The sequence below is a fragment of the Lactuca virosa genome, chromosome 7 (assembly GCF_052849685.1).
Source record: "Lactuca virosa cultivar CGN04683 chromosome 7, Lactuca_virosa_CGN04683_v6, whole genome shotgun sequence".
Lineage (NCBI taxonomy): Eukaryota > Viridiplantae > Streptophyta > Magnoliopsida > Asterales > Asteraceae > Lactuca > Lactuca virosa.
In genome coordinates this window covers 81,757,199-81,775,440 of record NC_136432.1, presented here as the reverse complement: position 1 = coordinate 81,775,440, position 18,242 = coordinate 81,757,199, and positions in this window count along the sequence as shown.

Here is an 18,242-nt window from a genome sequence, read left to right as displayed (position 1 = left end):
TAGGGATACGAGGGTATTCCATCCTAGGGATGAGCGGACACGTCGTAGGCATGCCTGGTATTCCAGCCCGAGGCTGATTGGGCTAGGTGTGAGTGTTGGTTTTTGTGAGGGTATTGTTGTATGTACGTTTGGGTATGAGTTGAAAGAGAGAAAGTGTTGTCGGCAGCAGATTATGACCCGTGGTTCTGTTTTCGGGTCGGAAACTCAGGTTCCCAGGGTTGAGTAGTCCTTTTTATAGCAATGGGAAGAGGTCAGGTGATAGTTAGTTTGGGCGGCCTGTCAGGGAGACAGATCCAATCTAACTTTCCAAGTAAAGGGCATTCCGGAGAGGTAGGTATTTGATACTGCATGAGAATGAGTATGTATCTCTTCGAGTTGGAGTTCCAGTGGGGTCAGCCTCCCTTGATGGTCGTCACGCGGTAGGGGCATGAATGTGCCTTTCGGGAATTTGAGTAGCCAGAATTGACAATTGGCAATTTCGAGGGCGAAATCAGATTTAAGTGGGGGAGAGTTGTAACGCCCCGTTCTAAAAGTATTTATTTATGAATTTCCGAGATCAAGAGTAAGGGCGTTTAGGTCTTTTGTGGGCAGTGGGTTTCATTCGAGAAGGTTTCGGACCGGGGTGTGTCATTAGAAGCGTAGGGCTTCTCGCCACCTTTTCGTGGATATAAAGTTCGTCGGAAACGGACTTAGGATGAAGGAGTTATAACATTTTGAAGTTGTTGTCATTTATGGTCCCTTAATGGAAAAGTTGGCAAGGCAGCCCCTTGGCATGCATGTAATGCACACGTATGTAAGGCTGGGGTATGCCCAGCGTAAGGCTGGGGTACGCCCAGCATATCAGGGCAAAATGATCGCGGGTGCTGGGGTAGTACGCCCAGCGTACGCCCATAGTCCTTAAACCCTAATTTTAGGGTGAGCCAGTATATAAAGAACATAATGGCTCAAACCCTAGCCTCATTATCAGCCTCCCCAACCTCAGAGAAACCCTAGAACGCCTCATCCTTTCATTTTGTGAGATCTTGACCTTGGGAAGCTCATTTTGGTGGTTTTAAGCTTGGAAGAGGAAAAGAAGAAGTTGTCAAAGAAGGACTTGGGAAGTTGGAGCTTATAGATCTGGAATAACATCATCATTTGGAACTCTTTGGAGGTATAAAGTTCATAACTTTGCTTAAGAAAGCTTAGATCTTGTGTAGTGTGGTTTTGGGGTTATTTTGGTCCCAAGAATGGACCTTTTTGGAGCAACTTCGATTTTGAGCTTGGGGTTGCCACCCTCAGAGCTAAAAGTGTCCCACCAGCAATAAAGTTTCAATCTTGATGGTCCTAAGGAGTTCATGCATGATATTTAGCCCTTGTTATGGAAGTATGTTGTCACCTTTTGAGTTTGGGCTTATTTGGTGGGTTGCAAGTCACCAAGTTAGCGACTTTATGGGTTAAGACGTGGAAAAGGACCAGGATCTGTAATGGTAGCTTGTAGATCTGAGTATTAAGCACTTATTGGGAAAAGGTCTTATCAGAGGTATTACGCTGAGCGTACGCACCATCTTGCCTGTACGCTTAGCGTACATAGATGTACGCCCATCGTACTCTCTCTGTATGGGCTATATGTTTTGGGCCACGGTTTGGAGGCATGTTTGGGTATTTGGGCTTGATGGGCCATTGGGAGTCGGTTAATATGGGTCAGGAATTATATTTTGGGCTTAGGGTAAGGCCCATTAAGGGTTTGGGCCCAATATAGCAAATTGGGCCATTATTAGGCTACTAGTGGGCTTGGGAAGCTTACTTAGTATTGGGCCTTGGTTGTGGACAATAGATATGGACCCAATTGGTTTAGGGGTAGAATGGTCATTTTACCCTAAGATGGATTAATGTATTGGACTAAGTGATATTTGGTGTTGTTAGCTCGGGGAGCCAAAGGAGCAGCAGTTCGGGATTGGCAGATAGCATCTAGAGGGATATCAACAAGGTTTCAGCAGTACAAGGTAAGTTATCCTCACTATACCAAGGGTCTAAGGCACCATGGCCGGCCCTTTGAATTGTTATTTGAGTAATTGCTGTTGTGATATGTTAGTTTGGTATTCTGCTAGAATGGATGATTATATGCTAGTATGGCTGGTTAGATCGGCATCCTGGTAGACTGGATGTGGCTATGCTTAGTGACCTGTAGTTGGTCGGACTGTCTGTATGCTGGTAGGAGATTACCTGTGATATGTGCGCATATTTGAGCAGTTGTAGAGGGTATTCCATCCCGGTAGGATGATAGGGCCCTAGTACGTAGTTTATGTGGACTATTATGTGATTATCTGGTAAGTGCACATGTTTGTTAGTATGTGGGCATTCCAACCCGATGGTTGTGGGCCAGGAGTATTCCATCCAGGTAGGATGATTGGACTCATAGTATGTTGGCATTCCAACCCGATGGTTGTGGGCCAGGAGTATTCCATCCCGGTAGGATGATTGGACTCATAGTAGGTTGGCATTCCAACCCGATGGTTGAGGTCCTGAGGTATTCCATCCTGAGGGATGATTGGACCTATAGTAGTGATTGTTGTATGTGTAGGAGTATGGGCATTCCAACCCGATGGTTGTGGGCAGAGAGTATGCCATCCTGGTAGGATGATTGGACTCGTGGTATGTTGGTATTCCAACCCGACGGTTGAGGGCCAGGGCTATTCCAACCTGATGGTTGACCGGACCCATTGTATGTTTTTTATTGCTGTATGTGTATGGTTATGTGTGTATGGGTATTTTGGGGGAACTCACTAAGCTTTCGAGCTTACGGTTTCAGTTTATTGTTTCAGGTACATCAGGAGATCGTGCCAAGGCAAAGGCATGATCGTACCGCTCCTCATATTTCATGATTTTGTGATTGGGTTCTGGGGATACTCTGATGTTTGAAACTATTTTGAAAACAAGATGTATGAGCTTAATGGTTTTTGAATGAAATAAAATGTTTTAAATTGGTTGAAATTTTTGGTCGTTACATAGTGTATTCTTATTTCATAGTAGATTGTGTCATTTTGTTTTTCTTGGACCTCAATCCAACTAAATTTACTCTTCATTCCACAATGAAGTCATAATGCAATTATAATTCAAAATTATATATATATATATATATATATATATATATATATATATATATATATATATATATATATATATATATGTTTAGAATTAGAATTTTATGTCGCTCTTTACATGAAGATCTTATTCTAAACTAATTGTCTCATATAGATTCTCTTAGTTCTTCTTAAGTACTATTAGATTGTTTATATAGTCATTCGATGACTTAACCATGTATTTAATTGGTATATGATAATATGATCATCACATGATCATGTACCAGGCCTTATGCATAATATGGCATAAATGATGGATTCATTCACCATGCAAATCGAATATAAATCATTTCAGCTAGTTCAAACCTATGAAATAGGTTCCTTTTGAGGTTGGCTCAAATTCAGTGCCATGTGACAATGCTAAGGTTCCTCCAGATGAATCTTCTATCTTGATCTCTTTCAAAATATTGTCAATATATGCATAAGTATATATAACTTTTAACATTCATTTTATTTATCTCTATTGATTTTACATTCCTAGAATCTATCTTGTCCTTTATAAGTCTTTCATTTTAGAAATACATTCCGAGTCAAGGTGAAAATGACTGGAATGGTCAGAATGTAATTTCCTATGATTAAGTATGTCTCACTCATACAAGATTAGTAATGTCACTATTCTCCCACTAGATCTTAGTAAACACACATATTCTATTCATTTTGATATAAAAGCATACCTTATGGTTTCATATTAAAATGATGATTACAACATTGAGATGTTTTATTTATATCTACAAGTAGATATTAAGCTCTACACATTTTGTTAAGATAACATGGATTAAGAAAACCTCCATGCTAATCTATATAGATATCTTCTAGTAGATGTCTATTAAGAAAAACGATCTTTATTGAAATGTATTTGCTATATTTCATATTGAGAATATGAATTTATAGTAAACAATATCCTTGTTGATCTAATTATAACTACTTGTGAAAAATGTTTGATCATAGTCAATGTCATGACTATGATAAGGACCATAGTCAATGACATGAGTATGAGAAAATCCTTTTATAACATGTATTGCTTTAAATGTGTATGGTTATCAATGTAATGTATTCTTTCTAGAAGAATCACATACTCCTTCTAGACATGCTATAGAAAGGAAGTTCAATCAAGACCATACTAGATTATCATACATGGATTACATCTCATGTTCATGACTCTAAGTCATTTTTTATATTGAAGATCTGATATAACATCTTGGTATTTGATGAATTTGCTAGAAACCATCAATAAAAGCTCATCAATGTGAGAGTCTACCTTTCTCAAGTAATAGATAATTTCTACAACTAATGCGAACAATTTGTGTTTGTGAATAGCTATTATTCAAGTTTAACAATCCTTGTTAAAACTAGTACCAACTATAACTACATCAGGTTATGGTTCTTGAGTTGTTTCAAGTTCCATGTACCTACCACTTGCTTTATCATTAGAAGCTTGCTTTCTACTAACTTAGTTGTCAGAGGAATAAAATAATTTATTCTTGGTGGGTTTGCATATAATAATATAAGCCACATTTAGAGTATTATACAAGTATGTATCTAGTAGATTTTGGGTTTAAAAGCTTTAGTCCAACATTGACTTTAAATCCATAAAACATTTAATAAGATAGGGATGGAGCCCTTCCATACAAAGTCTTATGAAGAAAATCTTATATCTACTAGTTAGTTGGTGTTTGTACTCAAGGTACAATTTATAGTGTTCTAGGTGTTATTCCAAGGAAATAAACGGAGGGCATTTTGTCACACCCCCAGCCATTGGCGGAAACACCGGGTAGTGTAACGTTATTCTCCGTATCACAGTTATATAACATACATTGAACAGTACTAAAGAAAATACATACCTTTATTGATAATTGAAAGTTACATAACTGTTTTTCTAGAACCTATTACATAATATCCGACTATGGCATACTTCTTAATGAACAGAAAGGTAATAGTAAAACTTCTTCTGTTCGAATACATACCAGCTTTTCAAGTTCCTGAAAACACATGCATTTTAAAATACGTCAACATAAAATTGGTGAGTCCACAGGTTTTGACTCCATAAGATAATACATTTTCCACATTCAAAAGTATAGTTTTTGAAAGTATCATTTTGACTCTCCAACATTTAGTATGTATATTAGGTATAATAGTTTACTTATCAATTAAGTGTTATACCTAAACATTCCTTAATCCTAAGGTATAGGTAGGGGAAACTTATACTTAACATTAATACTTGTATACGACAAAGTATAATGTTTCTAACAATTTGCTACCATGAGCCTGTAACCGCTGCTATGACATAATACCTCTGATAGAACACACTCATGATTTACCATGAGAAACAAACACACTCATGATTTACCATGAGAAACAACACCGTACGGTTCATCGACGCCGGAACAATAACAAATAAAAGGATAGTTCATCACTTGCTTTTGGTTGACTGTAGCTAACAGTCACAAGTGGGGTGGTCAACCCGTATACTAATTATACACGACTTCCTCGCTCACACGGGATTAACAGTTACAGTTAAGAGGATTTCCACTAAGATCCCCAATCTTAGTTGATGAATACAATTACTCATGTAGACTTTGACGGCTTACTATAGCTCTAACAACAAAAACATCTTTATGTCTAAAACCCTAAGTTACTAAACTATGCTTTTAAACATTACTCCTAACTTCATAATATTTAGGCAGTATAACAGCTATATCTTGAAGTAAAACCAGGTTTTATCTTGACCTAAAACCAATAATAACAACATATAACGTTCCAAGTTTTATCTTGACATAAAACTATCAATAACAATACCAAGTTTTATCTTAACATAAAACTAACAATAACAACGTATAACATATCCAGTTTTATCTTGACATAAAACTATTAATAGCAACATACTTTATAACTTAACATATAAATCTTCCGAATATAACTTCGGAACTATATCGCATACAACATATATATAGAATCTTAGATCTACATTAGTAAATTAACATACTCATAAGTTGATAATAGTTGTATATATTCAAAATATTATATTTAGAACAACTATACCCCGACTATTATAACTATATACTATCATATAGACATAATAATAACATATATATAATATCTAGCATGCGTTTTCCCCCGAAATATTAGAAAGTGGGGCTGTGAAACTCACCCTAGTAGCGTGTTTTTATGTTATCTAAGCAAAAACGGTCAGCGTACGAGGTCGTCGGGGCTCGGGATGCAAGAGGGCCTCAGAAAAGGAGAGAAAGGGAAGAAGTTTAGGTGTAAGAATGGCTGAAGTCGGACCTGCTATTTATAGTCATGATTTTAGAACCTCACGTCGTGAGTTTTATAAGGCTCACGTCGTGAGTCCTGCATGTTCATCCCGTAGACTTGCTATTTGCGTCCCTAGCTTCGGAAGGTGGCCATGTGACTCCTCACGTCGTGAAAAACTCCTTGTTCACGTCGTGAGTTTGGATCTTATCCCCTCGCAGCCTCGTCACACCTTCTAGATCCGAAATGTGGCGGTTTGAGTCCTCACGTCGTGAGTTTTTATGCTCACGTCGTGAGTTCAGTCAAATTAGGGTTTCTGACAGCGATATCTTCGGAAGGCCATAACTTTTGCATACGAACTCCATTTTTGACGTTCTTTATATGCACGCGTAGGTATTTACGAGTACTACAACTCTCTTTTAGACTTAAATAGCTAATTCTAAGTCTATTTTAAATTCCTCTTATTATAGAGATTTATAGTGTTTAGTTTATCATAACTTCTTCATGCGAAGTCAGATTCAAACATTCTCTATATTTTTGGAATCGTATGGATGTATACTTTGAGTTGTATCATCAAGAGGGTTCATATTTGTATTAGAATTTATCATGAACTACATAACACTCTTACCACATTACTAGTTTAACATAATCACATTACATGATTGGCATAATCACATGTGATTGTCTATTGACCTATTTTGACTAGTGTTACATTCTCCCCCCGTTAGAATAATTTCGTCCCGAAATTTATCTTATGGATGGGGTTTCGTTAAACAGTTGGGGGTATTTTTCTTTCATATGATCTTCACGTTCCCAAGTAAATTCAGGTCCTCGCAAAGAGTTCCATCGAAGTTTCACTATGGGAATACGACTTTGCTTTAATCGTTTGACTTCTCGATCTATAATCTCAACAGGTTCTTCTACAAAGTTGAGTTTCGTATTGACTTGTATCTCTTCGAGAGGTATAACAAGAGTGTCATTGGATAGACATCTTTTGAGGTTTGATATGTGAAAAACATCATGCACATTTCTTAGTTCTTGAGGCAACTTGAGTTGGTATGCGACAGAACCAATTCTTGCCAGAATTTCAAAAGGTCCTATATATCGTGGGTTTAGTTTGCCTCGTTTCCCGAATCGAATTACTCATTTCCAAGGAGAGACTTTCAACATTACTTTATCTCCAACTTGGAATTCTAAAGGCTTACGTCTTACGTCAGCATAGCTCTTTTGACGATCACGTGCAGCCTTTAACCGATCCTTAATTTGCACGATCTTTTCAGTTGTCTCGTGGATTATTTCTGGTCCAGTACGTAAGGTATCGCCTGTACGTTCTCTGGCCATCTGCGTATCTCCAACTTCTGCCCAACACACTGGGGAACGATATTTTCGTCCATAAAGAGCCTCAAATGGTGCAGCCTTGATGCTGGTGTGATGACTATTGTTGTAGGAAAACTCAATTAACGGTAAATGAGTATCCCACGCATTTCCAAAGTCTATTACACAGGCTCGGAGCATATCTTCTAAAGTCTGAATGGTTCTCTCACTCTGACCATCAGTCTGTGGATGGTAAGCGGTACTCATGTCTAGACGTGTTCCTAAGGATTTTTGTAGAGATTGCCAAAATCGTGAAGTGAATCTACTATCTCGGTCAGAAATAATAGAATTTGGAACTCCATGCAATCTGACAATTTCCTTAAGATAAACTCTAGTCAGCTTCTCCATCTTGTCGTTTTCCTTAATTGGAAGAAATGGGCGGACTTAGTCAACCTATCGACTATCACCCAAATAGTGTCGGACCCACTAGGAGTTTTAGGTAACTTAGTGATGAAGTCCATTGATATCTGCTCCCATTTCCATTCAGGTATTTCCGGTTGTTGAAGTAAACCTGAAGGCTTTTGATGTTCTGCCTTTACTCTAGAACAAGTCAAACATTTGCTCACATAAGTAGCAATTTCTGCCTTCATGTTTGGCCACCAATAATGTACTTTTAAATCTAAGTACATTTTGTCAGAACCTGGATGCATGGAATATCTGGACTTGTGGGCTTCTTCTAAGACCAAGTCCCTGACTCCACCGAACCTAGGCGTCCAAACTCGGTTCATAAAGTATTGTATTCCGCCATCTTTTCGTATAAGTTGCTTTTCCATTCCTCGCAAAGCTTCGTTCTTAATGTTTTCTTCTTTTAGAGCCTCAAACTGAGCTTCTCTAATTTGTGCGGTAAAGTTAGAATGGATAGTTATAGTTAATGCTCGTACTCGTCGGGGTTTAATATATTCTTTCCGGCTCAAGGCATCTGCTACCACGTTTGCCTTTTCGGGATGATAACGAATCTCACATTCGTAATCATTCAACAATTCAACCAATCTTCTTTGTCTCATATTAAGATCTTTTTGGTCGAAGATGTGTTGGAGACTCTTGTGGTCGGTAAAAATAGTACACTTAGTACCGTATAAGTAATGTCTCCAAATTTTTTGTGCAAAAATTACAGCTCCCAATTCAAGATCATGGGTAGTGTAATTATTCTCATGCATAGGCAATAACTTTTCCTCTTTGCATCAACACACATCCCAATCCTTGATTTGACGCGTCGCAGTATACAACGAAATCTTCTGTTCCATCTGGAAGGGATAGGATTGGTGCACTACTCAACATTTGCTTCAGTTTCTGAAAAGCAGCTTCTTATTTGTCTTCCCAGTTGAACTTCCTATTCTTCTGGGTTAGTGCTGTAAGTGGATTGGCTATTTTGGAGAAATTCTCTATGAATCTACGGTAATAGCCAGTAAGTCCTAGGAATTGACGCACCTCTGTTGGCGTCTTTGGTGCTTCCCAATTCCTGATTGCTTCAACTTTGGATGGGTCAACATGAATTCCTTCGTTGCTAATTACATGACCTAAAAATTGTACTTCTCTAATCCAAAACTCACATTTGGAGAATTTAGCGTACAACTTTTCTTTTCTTAGTAGTTCCAAGATTATTTGCAGGTGTTGACCATGTTCTTCCTTGGTTCGTGAATATATCAATATATCATCGATAAATACGATCACGAATTTATCCAAGTATGGTTTGCAAACACGATTCATGAGATCCATAAACACTGCTGGGGCATTGGTTAATCCAAAAGACATAACTAAGAACTCATAATGACCATAACGTGTTCTAAATGCTGTTTTTGGAATGTCATCTTCTTGTACTCTGAGTTGATGGTATCCTGATCTAAGATCTATCTTTGAGTAGTAGCTGGATCCTTGCAGTTGATCGAATAAATCATCAATTCTTGGAAGTGGATAACGATTCTTGATCGTTAGCTTGTTTAGCTCCCGATAATCAATACACATTCGAAAGGATCCGTCCTTCTTCTTGACAAACAAGATTGGTGCTCCCCAAGGTGAAAAACTTGGTCGGATAAAGCCTTTGTCAAGAAGTTCTTGTAGTTGGCTAGACAATTCATGCATTTCAGATGGAGCCAACCGATAAGGAGATTTCGCTACTGGTGTTGCTCCTGGAATTAAGTCGATTCGAAACTCGACTTGTCGGACGGGAGGTATTCCAGGTAGATCTTTAGGAAACACGTCAGGGAAATCACATACTTGAGGTATGTCCTTGATTTCTTTTGTCTTTCTCTTCCTATCTACAATGTGGGCTAACAATGCGCTATAGTTCTTATGTAGATATTTCTGGGTCTTAGTACAAGAGATGACTTTGAGGTTCTTCCCAGATTTATCACCATAGATAATCAGGGCTTCGCCGTTTGGTAAGGGTAGTCGTATGGCTTTCTCATGACATAGAATTTCAGTGCGGTGTGAAGATAACCAATCCATGCCAATTATGACATCAAAACTACCGATAGGCATTGGCATGAGGTTGACGTGAAAAAGGTAGTTATTAAGAGTTAACAGACAGTTTTCTAGGATTTCATGTGTTTTCTCAGTTTGACCGATAGCGATTTCTACTTCATAGATTTCTTTTAATCTGCTAGACTTATGACTTAACAATTTTCTAAATGTTGGAGTTATAAAACTTCGATCTGCTCCAGAGTCGAAGAGTATAGAAGCATATAAATTATCTATAAGAAACGTACCAGATACGGCCGAAGGGTCCTGGATAGCCTCTCTGCTTCCAATCACAAACGCCCTGCCACGTCCTATGCCTCCCTGACTCCTTAACTTTGGACATTCTTTCTTGATATGTCCAACCTCCCCACACTCGTAGCATTTTCTTCCTTCACCACGGCCTGTCCCATTATTGGTTTGTTGATCGACTGTTGCAGGTGTTGTGCTCCTGCAGTAACTAGCAGTATGCCCCTTTTTCTTGCACTTCATGCAGACAAAACAGTCACCTGGATGATAACGGTTGCATTGATTGTACCATGAAGATTTTGGTTGTGTAGGTACTGCTGTTGTGGCTGCATAATTGGTTACCACTTCTTGTCTTTTCTCAGATGATTTTTTGGGATTCTTCCTATTAAACTTGCGCTTGTTTGTTCTAGATTTGGGAGACTCAGCCTTTGAGACCACTTCTGTTCCTTGGATCTCTGTGAGGGTTAGCTGATGAGCTATCCTCTTGGTGCTGTCATAAGTCGTAGGCTTTGATGCGATCACCATGCCTTTAATTTGCGATGCTAAACCCCAGATATATCGCTCAATCTTTTTATATTCAGGGGTTACAAGTGCTGGACACATTACAGCAAGATCATTAAATCTAGCGGTATAAGCTTTTATCTCTAAACCCTTCATGGTTAGGGTCCACAGTTCTTGTTCCAGTTTATGTATCTCCTCCCTAGGACAATACTCCTCTACTAGCATCATTTTTAGCTCCTCCCATTTCATGGAATTTGCAGTATCAATTCCCATGGTATTCACATGGTTGTTCCACCAGGTGAGTGTTGCATCAGCGAAAGTACATGCTGCAAATCGTACTTTACAATCATCTGGACAGAAGCTTATTTGAAAGATGGACTCTGTCTTTTCTATCCACCTCGTCAAATTAACTACCCCTTCATTTCCATGAAAGCTTTTTGGCCTGCAATTCATAAAATCTTTGTAGGTACATGTTCTAGTGGTCCCTACATGGCCTTCATTTCTAACTCCATCTCTTGTGACATTAGATAGAGCCGCAACAATTCTTTGAGCTATGATTTCTTCAAGTTGTACTGTACTTATTGAGGGGTTTATTTCTGGTGGTGGTTGCGGTTGTTGTTGTTGTGGTGCTGATGGTCGGTTAGGGTTTAGCCGATTACTCCTTCTAGGCATTTTGTTTTAGTTCCTATTATAAATAATAAGAATTTTATGAGTTTTGTTAATCATTTAATACACGAGTACTAAATACTCCAGTTATTATTCACAGTGTAAAACGTAATAGACAACACAATGATTACTGTAACATATGCTTCATATTATTACCAGTGGTTACATCAGTTTATTTAGGTTATAAGAGAAAAGTTTCTATAAACATTGCAAAATTTGCAACGTTTTCTACATCCTTGCTATAAACTTTCCTCTTTTCGCCTTAACTAGTCTGATTTTCTCTATTTACATAACCACTAGTTGGAGCTTATCTACCAGAAACCTAAGTGATGACCCAGCACGTCAGTGACATTAACCACTTGCTCTTCAAGTGCTTGCGTTCTCTGCTCAAGACTTCCCGTGCGTTCTTCATTTCTTGAGGTTTGATTGTAGAGCTCTAACTCTACAATCCTGGCATCGTGAGTAATCATGTCATTTTAAGCAAAATTTATACGATGATGGACATCCATCACCGATTCCTGATCTCGTGTCCTTTGTCCTTCTAGCCTTCGCACTCTTCCAGAGAGATGAGTAGCCCTCCCTTCGACAATTTCCATTTTGTCTTCAATTTTGACACTTTTCTCAAACAATTGAGATAAAGTGTTATCTTCAGAAGAATGTGGGAGATGTGGTCGAGATGATTGACCAGTCTCATACATCTTGGCAGCTCTTTCTTCCGCCACCCACCTATCAACGGTTTGTGCGATCCGTGCAGGTTCATCTTGAACTCTATGACTTCCTGAAGATGTCGCCTTCTGACTCTTCTTAATCTTTTGTCATATCGGTATGGATTTACGTGCCGTGCGTTTCATTTTTACTCCTCCTGGAACTTTACGGTAAAGAGTGTTCAGTGGTGGTAAAGATGATGCCACCGACTCTGTCTCCTCCATGGATTCACTTCCTTCCATTGGTTCACTCTCTTCCCATTCGTTGGAGGGTAAAGGTGCTCCATCGTCAGAAGGTATTGGATGAAAGGTGGTTGGATTTATAGGGTAATAAGGATCGCCTACCATCATGGGGAATGAAACTTCCTCTTCTTCATCCGTGTCCTTGATGATTATCCATTCTCTTGAATGTGCCATGCCAAATTCCTATACGTTTTGGATCACCAAAAAGTTTTAGTCTATCAAATATTACTCCCAAATTAAATAGTTCATATGATCTGATCATAATAAAATGTAGTTGCGCACCTACACCTAGTTGTGATAGGATATATGCACATATAAACTTTAGTTGGAATATTTGATATAAATCCTTGAGATCAAAAACATTCCGGGTATTAAGGTGTATTCTCATCGCGGGCCTGAGTCTTTACATATGACTCTATATTCTTATTTATTGTATTCATGTTTTAACTATTGTTTGTTACTTCAGGTCTATCTGATAAGGCTCTGGCCAGTCAGGACAGTCGAAAGGGCAGGATCATTTTAGCATATAGCCATTCTGAAATCCAGCAACCCAAATCGACATGTCTATCCTTGTCACCGCTCCCGTAAGTAGTCCTTCAGTAGAATAATTAATAATACTTTTTATTTATAGGCTAAGGGATATACCTAAACCTAATAGAGTAAGTCCTAAACTATAGACGTGCTTTCCTAAGAAAGTACTAGTTCACTATAGTTAATAGCTCTGATACCAATTTCTGTCACACCCCCAGCCATCGGCGGAAACACCGGGTAGTGTAACGTTATTCTTCGTATCACAGTTATCTAACATACATTGAACAGTACTAAAGAAAATACATACCTTTATTGATAACTGAAAGTTACATAACTGTTTTTCTAGAACCTATTACATAATATCCGACTATGGCATACTTCTTAATGAACATAAAGGTAATAGTAAAACTTCTTCTGTTCGAATACATACCAGCTTTTCAAGTTCCTGAAAACACATGCATTTTAAAATACGTCAACATAAAGTTGGTGAGTCCACAGGTTTTGACTCCATAAGATAATACATTTTCCACATTCAAAAGTATAGTTTTTGAAAGTATCATTTTGACTCTCCAACATTTAGTATGTATATTAGGTATAATAGTTTACTTATCAATTAAGTGTTATACCTAAACATTCCTTAATCCTAAGATATAAGTAGGGGAAACTTATACTTAACATTAATACTTGTATACGACAAAGTATAATGTTTCTAACAATTTGCTACCATGAGCCTATAACCGCTGCTATGACATAATACCTCTGATAGAACACACTCATGATTTACCATGAGAAACAAACACACTCATGATTTACCATGAGAAACAACACCGTACGCTTCATCGACGCCGGAACAATAACAAATAAAAGGATAGTTCATCACTTGCTTTTGGTTGACTGTAGCTAACAGTCACAAGTGGGGTGGTCAACCCGTATACTAATTATACATGACTTCCTCGCTCACATGCGATTAACGGTTACAGTTCAGAGGATATCCACTAAGATCCCCAATCTTAGTTGATGAATACAATTACTCATGTAGACTTTGACGGCTTCCTATAGCTCTAACAACAAAAGCATCTTTATGTCTAAAACCCTAAGTTACTAGACTATGCTTTTAAACATTACTCCTAACTTCATAATATTTAGGCAGTATAACTGTTGGGTTTTGAGCATTCTAACACTCCTATGGTGTACATGCAACCCTATAAACCTTGGATCTATGTTTTCTCTATTATACATGCAAATATTAACTATTCCAAGGTTTCATCCTAACTAGCATATTATGAAGCACCTATACTACAAAGTTCTAGTTAGATGACATACCTTTTGATGTAGCTTGATGTCTTCAAGCTTTAAGAGCTTAGCCCCAATAGTTAGGAAGCCTCAAATGGAATCACAAATCACCAAAACACCTTGGAAGAACTTGAGAGAATATGTATGCACACTAAAATAGGCCCACTCTTATTTTCACACACTTGTGCCAATTTTGTGAGCCAAGGACCCCTTTATATATTATGGAGGATTAGGGTTACATCCATGTAAACCCTAATACCCATGACCTTTCATTTACATAGGATCCATGGGTTAAAAGCTCCATGGACCATCCATGAAAGCTTAGCCCAACCTAAATGAACTTGGCCCATTCCATATATATAAGAGTCCATATTTAATTAGTTCTTTTTGATCACTTAATTAATTCTAAATTAATTCTTGATCAATACTAATTAAATAATATGATTCCATATTAATATATTAGAACTTATAATATATTAATATAAATCATAAATATACTATTCTCAAAAGACTATCCATATAAATTGTGCCGGTGAAGTGCAACCCAAATGGACCATGCCGGGTCGGGTCAAGTACATACCAAATATAGTTATGGACTTAGACATTAATCCAACAGTCTCCCACTTGGATAAGTCTAAAACTATTATTGAGTATGACTTCAAAACCTAACTGGCAATCGTAGCTCTTAAAGCCGCTGTCGAACTCTGACCTTGTCAATGACTTGTCCATTAGATAAGGGATCATAAATTCCTCCATTCTAGATATCATATGGACTGAGACATGGATTATAATCACTCTCTGTCCATTTGTTGTTTCCCGATTTTCGATTTATGATGACTGACTGATTGAACAAATCAAATCAGTCCTGGCTTGGCCAAGCACTCATATGTGTCATCGCTAAATCATCGAGGGGCCCACATATATTGCTTTTATCCTGAAGGTAAAAGGAATGGATAAACTTCGACTCATATGGCTTGTTCTACTACTTGTTGAATCATACACAAAGGCACGTTTTATAACATCGAGTTACCAAATGCGTTTTCGTGCAATCAATGTATAACCAACTCATAGTAACAACTCATATCTCTAGGTTTGAAGAATATAAGATATTATCGTCTCATGATCACTCGTGATAAAATCCATGAAGTGATTCAAATGAGCGCGAGTTGAATCCAATACTCAGAACTTATGAGCACTCATGAGTGTTGTAGCACCACTTTGTCCACCAACTTGGACCTCTACAAACCAACCCATGACATTCTTGATTTATATCTACTTCCAACATATGACCGACTGTGGATGGTTTGAATAACTTAATCATTCAGGAAGAGCGACTTAGTTATTCTGGAAGTCAAAACATGCAAAGTGAAACACAAGAATAAATGAATCAAATATGGTATCAAACCCTATGAATATAAATAAACACTTTTATTTATCACCATACTGATTACTCATTATTCGTTGTTTCGGTTTTATCAACTTTATACTTGAATTAAAAACACTAGTTGTCCCATGCTCCAAGCATGTACACTATGTTTTTCTTAAACAATAGCTTTGCCATACACCAAGTATGCACTCTATGTTTGTCTATGATCCTTACTTTGTGAAATAAACCAATTGAACATAATTTCAATGATTCTAATTTCACACTCCCAAATCCTTATCGAAAAATGTGAGAATTTCAAATTCCTATCATTTATCGAAATCTGTTTAGATTTTAAACTTATATGCACTGACCCTCCTGTAATGAATATGTACAAAGTCACAAAGACTTGTCAACAGTCATTATAAGGTATTCCAATGGAGATCAACTCCATGGAAACTAAGTCTCATATTCAAAGTACATTGCTTTGGACATGCTTCTTGCATTAAGTTTTCTAATCTTGCACATATAACTTCCACCTATGGAGACAACTCCATATTCTCATTTTGACTATCACTTCTGAATAAGAGATGCCTCTTTTCAGAATATGTCAATATGGTCCTTCCAAAATTAGCATTATACTTCCAACTGTCCCTGAGCAACCAATCTTTGGTAAACCTCAGATTGTCCTCGACAATTGCTTAATCATTTTAGTCATATCCAATTCTAGACCTTTTCCCTTCTTAATGCCTCTGGGCATTTGGAAAAATTTAGAAATGACAAATATTATAGCACATGCAATCGATCCTGTACCCAAAGCAAATGGTACACGATTCATGATGTCTCACATAAAGACATGATTCTAGACCAGTCTTTTGCTACAATATTTTTATTTGCCATGTTTTCAAAATTTGACTATGAAGAGGGATGCCGTAATCATAATCGAATTTTGAGAACGCAATATATAGAATTTCCTTAAGTTGAACCAATCCAACATGAAATTCATATATATATTCTTGAGTAAAGATGATTAAGGTCTCAATCTAAGCCTTTAGAACTGAAATGAAGTATATCCTCTCCCTTAATTATAGCAAAACAACTTTTTCAATCCCTGCAGCCTCACGAATTGAAACTTTTGTTTCTATAATTAACATTGCTAACTTGCAAAACTAACAATAATTATCATGCTCCCACTAACATGATGATTATTAGCATAACACTTATGCTCCCACTAGCTTTGACATGTACTCAGAAATCAGCTGGACTTTTAGAAATCAATACTTTATTGAATTTCTTACCAAAGTTCAGATTTATGATACGAGATGCTTTGATAAAACTTTATCAAAATCATACACCTTTCCTTAGATAGCATGCATGTGTGTCTAAACAATTTCAGAACTATGAAAAGGGATGCCGTAATCATAGTCTCAATTGTTTAGACCTTTTGCCATCTGCTTCAAATCTACTTGGTGGAAGTGTTTCCTCACCATCATTTTCATGAATCGGAGAGAAACCTTATGACCCTTAGATTTTATGGTGTATGTGTTCTTATCCATGTGAATCGTCAAAACCATAGTCACAAGACAAGGATAATGACAAATCCAAACTCATATGGACTGAACTTATGCAATCTTAACTTCTTTCCACCTGGCAGTAGGGCCTGCCATTGCTTCCAAGTTGTTATGCAACCAATTGAGAACTTTCAGAACTCCTATGCAAAGCCAACTTTAACTGGAATGGGCACAGAATATGTCAACACGATAGGTTATAAACCTCAAGTCGTGTGCTAGTGAAGAACCTCAGGTTTTATTCTTGATTAGTTCTTGAAATTCTTTTTAGAATCTTTAAGACTCCCACTATCCTCTTGACATATAAGACTATCTTGCCAAATATTCAAGAGATAGTGCAGATTCTTTATCAAGACAAACACTTCACACAATTGGCCTTAGTTGGTCTTTGTTTTATCCAAAACATCACAACTTACCAATTTCAAATGTACAAGAGTAGGACACTTTTACTCTTACATTTGATAAGTGTTTTAAACCTTTCTTTAAGATATGTCACTCAAGTTACAATCTTGGAGTATGACTCTAAGAATTGTTTTGGAACGAAGTATGACTCATCTTCCTGATCTAACCATTTCAACAATTCATGACTCCTCTTCTTAGTCATAAGAATGCACTAAGATGACCTTTAGAGGACTAATTGTGATATGATTTCTAAATCATTAAGATGATCACAAACATGATACTAAAGTACTCTCCCATCTTTTCAGATTTGAGAAACTTTTATCTTTCTGCCTAATTTGATTCTTCCCATTCGTTCTGCCATACATTGAGACTTTTCCAATGTTTCAGAATTATACTTAAACTTGTAAGTATAACCATATTTACTAAACTTTAGTAAATCGAATAGTCTTAACGAGCTTTGTGGTGGACATGACCAGTGCACAAGAATGTGTACTCGATCCCTTTAGTCCTTCACTTGACTCACACA